General features: G+C 32.3%; 1 long non-coding RNA gene across 1 annotated transcript; it reads right to left on the bottom strand.

Annotated features, from left to right (window-relative positions):
• Positions 1-2,108: 2,108 nt before the first annotated feature.
• LOC134700519 (uncharacterized) lies at positions 2,109-3,532 on the bottom strand. Its single transcript, XR_010103910.1, has 3 exons — positions 3,470-3,532; positions 2,790-2,952; positions 2,109-2,147 (listed from the first exon to the last, which is right to left on the bottom strand). It is a non-coding gene; the product is annotated as an uncharacterized LOC134700519 (long non-coding RNA).
• Positions 3,533-4,294: the final 762 nt, after the last annotated feature.

A 4,294-nucleotide genomic window follows, 5' to 3' on the forward strand; every position in this document is an offset into this window, starting at 1 on the left:
CAATACACATATATCGATGGCGAGAAAAAACAAATCCAGGTTGCAATCTTTAACCAAATCTGAAAACAAAAACAAACACCAAAATGTATAGAAACGAAGTATTTGATAACAACTTCCATATTATTAAATTTGAGACAGGACATTTTAAGAATAACTTGTGGGTTGAACCTTGTTTTATTGCTAGCCTTTACTCCAGCATATCTGGCAAAGGTAAAAAAATTACGCTAAAATGACAACACTTCGTATTAGGAAAACAGTACAAACATTTAAAAGAACAAGAGAAACGCATTAATGTATAATACAATATAACTGCAGGGCACTACATCCTATAAACCGCAGAATAACAACATACATCTTTCATAAAATACTTTCAATAAAACGGAAGTCGTGCTAATGTTTTACATTGTCTTATCGGGGCCTTTTATAGCTGACTATGCAGTATGGGCTTTGCTCAGTGTTTAAGGCCGTACAATGACCTATAGTTGTTAGTGTCTGTGTCATTTTGATCTTTTGTGGATAGTTGTCTCATTGGCAATCATACCACATCTTCTTTTTTATAAAGTTAAAAAGGGTTGTTGAAAAAAATGAATGCGTTTTTACTTACGGTCTGACGATAATTTTTTGACATGACTTATTCCGAAAAGCAGTACCAATATAGGGACACAGGTTAGCTGCAATGACAAAAATAACGGGAAATTAATTGAAATTCATATCCTGCAAGAATAATGGGTTTGTATTTGTTGGTTATGATACAAAAAAATAACAATTGACATGCAAATTCATATATACCGTATGACAAATTAAATCAACTCAGATTTAACAACATTTTTGTAAATAGACAGGAAGTTGAAAGATATCATATTCAAATGTTGTGAGAATTAATAGAGGGACGAAAGATACCAGAGGGACGGCCAAACTCCTAAATCGAAAATAAACTGACAACGCCATGACTAAAAATGAAAAGGGGAAGCATACCAACAATAGTACACATGACACAACATAGAAAACTAAGAATAAACAACACGAACCCCACCAAAAACTAGGGGTGATCGCAGGTGCTCCGGAAGGGTAAGCAAATCCTGGTCCACATTTGGCACCCGTCGTGTTGATTCTGAGATAACAATCTCATAAGCAACACAACAAAACAGATAATTAAATGTTTATCTGTAATGAAGGTTTTAATGTTGTTTTCATAAGACGAATATCAGTAAAAAGTATTTTCTTTGTTATCAGCGATAATTTATCTTTTGCATTAGGTTTTTGTGTTTCATGAATAATAATAAATAACTGTTCCATAATATAACTAGTTGCAGAAGAAAAAGTACATAACCAACGAGTAGAATAAATTAAAATGTTCTTAGCTTTACCAAAATATTTGCTGGCTATTTTTCAAAATTTACAGCAGTAGCATTAGGTGAAATGTTCAAAGTCGGGATTATAACACTTGTTTGCCATTTGTTTGATGTGTTTGAGCTCTTGATTTTTAATTTGATAAGGGACTTTCTGTTTTGAATTTTCCTTTACGTTCGGTAGTTTTGTTATTTTACTTTTTACATCGACATTCTATTAGGGTATATTTTAAGATTAATCTTTTAAAATCAATCAGGTCCGGGACCAATCCAGTATATCTTATTAAAATCCTTCGTAATTAATTCTATTTTCTATGTTCATACTCAGTGTATCATAAATATTTCTTGTTCCGGAATACATTTTTTTCAGCATTTATTTTCATATTTTGTTCAGAAATTCGCAACTGCATGTTTGCAGTATAACTTTTTGTGTGTGTGTATTTTTAGAATAGAAATCCAGATTTGGTCTCTGTTTCAAATATTAAATCAGTGGTTCACATTTACCTTCATCATCACAAATGAATTTGTGACATGAACAATCTTCCTCTGAGGGTAAACAATAGCAGTTGTGTTTTGGCGTGGCAACAAATTTGTACCCTTCTGATGAATCGCATCCAGATGTTGTATCATTTATCATACTTCCTTCACGGTGGACGATTTGACCCTCTTCATTACAATATGACTTTTGATACACACACTTATTGTTACCGTCAGTTGAAAATGGGAAAGGCTGATACCGGGAGTATCTGCATCCTGTCACTGCTTTGTTGAAATATGGTTCGAATATAAGTTTGCTACCTATAATCGATATGAAAGAAATATGAAGAGACATATTTTGTAATATAAAGCAGTTAATCATTGTAGCAAAGTACCTACTTAATGGTGCATAAACTCATCATAGATACTAAGATTGGAGTTTTGTAAAGTATGTATATTTAATACTCGCAAAAACAACAATAAACACAAATGAGGTGATAGAATTAAACATCGAACGCAGGATTTAAATGTATTCATCTGTCAAAGAAAATGAAAAACAAACACAGTAATCTTTGTATGTGTTAATATTAATGCAATTTTATGTAGTTGCATTGCTCAATACATGTACCATATAATTTTATTATTACCAAATCGTTTTAGCATCCTGCAAAAACAAAAAGTTGGACACATCAGACTCCAGTTAACAATTCAATAAAAATGTCTATAGTATTGGATTAGTACAGACTTTTTATTGAAATAAATACTTACTGTCTTGCATTTGCATGCGCCTGTACTAAGTTAAACAAATCGTCATTTGTAACTATACATTGACTATTGATGTGGAAGGTGTTTGATAACGTGACTTCTTTGAAATGTAGCAAAAGATATTGTCCAATTAACACACATTGGTAATATGGTTAACACAAGTTAGGTGTATTCAAGGATAATTAATAACAGTATTACCTGTGCTGCTATAATCCAGTCCATCACAGGTCTCACGATACGAATTCTCGGGTGAACGCAATAAACACACATAACTTTGACCACAATAAAACTTCCTTGCTCGGAGACGCCAATGTCCTGGCGCTGGACATTTCAATTCATATTCAAACGGCACAGCAATGACCTGAGATATAATAACTTTGCTAAATTGGCAATTGATATAATGGCGTGAAGTTTTCTTATTTGTTTTTTTAAATTTTACAATTGAAATTAGTTTACAAAAACAAACCACTGCATTACTTATGCTACGTTCCGGCTTTGTTAAAGTTGATTTGAAAAATAAATTCAACAAATTGTAAGATAGAGGCCATAAATACTACAAAGATTATAACAATAGTCCTAGCAATATTGGGATGTGTACAACAACAATCCAAACAAATGCTGATCGTATTGGAAAATATCTTACAACTCGTCTCTTGCCTTGCAGTTTTATATCTTTGTAAACAGTTAAACTGTGTCTGAGTCGTAGATTATACAACCACACCACATCAAATCACATTTTCGTATCTTTAAGTTAAGTCTTCATTTGATCAATCGTGAGGAACATTCTACACCATCCAGTTCTACCAGGACAAAGCTACGGCTATAGACAATTGAAGTGTGAAGTATACTTATTTGTTAAAACACTGAAATTAACTCACTTGAAGACACCAAAGTAATACTGCAGTTTTCATTGTACAGAGATCAGGGAAGCGCACTTTAATCTGAAAAAAAATTAAAACCAAAAGGTATTGCATGCTGTATGGTATTACTTCCTGTGCATACTGAGACACTTTTGCTGTGTCCATCAATATTCTCGTTTTGCTTTTATTTCATTACAATGCGTTCTGATTATTTCAATAATCATATAGAGTTGAATTATCCCGTGTTATTTTCAATGATTATATTTTTAACGCGAAGTGAATCAGTAAAAAACAAATCAAACAGACTAATGGTCAGTTCTTAGATTTTACTAAGGTGTATTCGTTTTTTTTTAAAATCATTACCAATTTCGTATCAACATAAACATAGAGGAGAACAAAATTATAATTCCTCTATCAATCGTTTTTTTACCTTTTCTAAACTGCGTTGGTAATCTTTCTGGATAAATATACGAAATAAACGATTACCATACCAAAGTGTCTATTGCTTAGTATTTTCAACTCATTATTGAAGAATCGTTTCTTCAACCTGAACTTTAATCAATTGTCAATTATTGATTTCGAATATTTACAGTATCAAGTCAAGAATTATATGTTTTTTATATATATTTATATAAAAAAGAAGATGTGGTATGATTGCCAATGAGACAACTCTTCACAAGAGACTGAACAACACATCAATTTACCTCTGTAGGTCACTGTACGGACTTTGGACATACACATACATATATACTGTGGTGGGATTTAACCAGTTAGCAGGATTGCAACCCTCTCCATACACGGTGACATTTATGTTCTTTCGAACAGATATGCAAATGCTGTAGC

Source organism: Mytilus trossulus, unplaced genomic scaffold (genome assembly GCF_036588685.1).
Source record: "Mytilus trossulus isolate FHL-02 unplaced genomic scaffold, PNRI_Mtr1.1.1.hap1 h1tg000158l__unscaffolded, whole genome shotgun sequence".
Lineage (NCBI taxonomy): Eukaryota > Metazoa > Mollusca > Bivalvia > Mytilida > Mytilidae > Mytilus > Mytilus trossulus.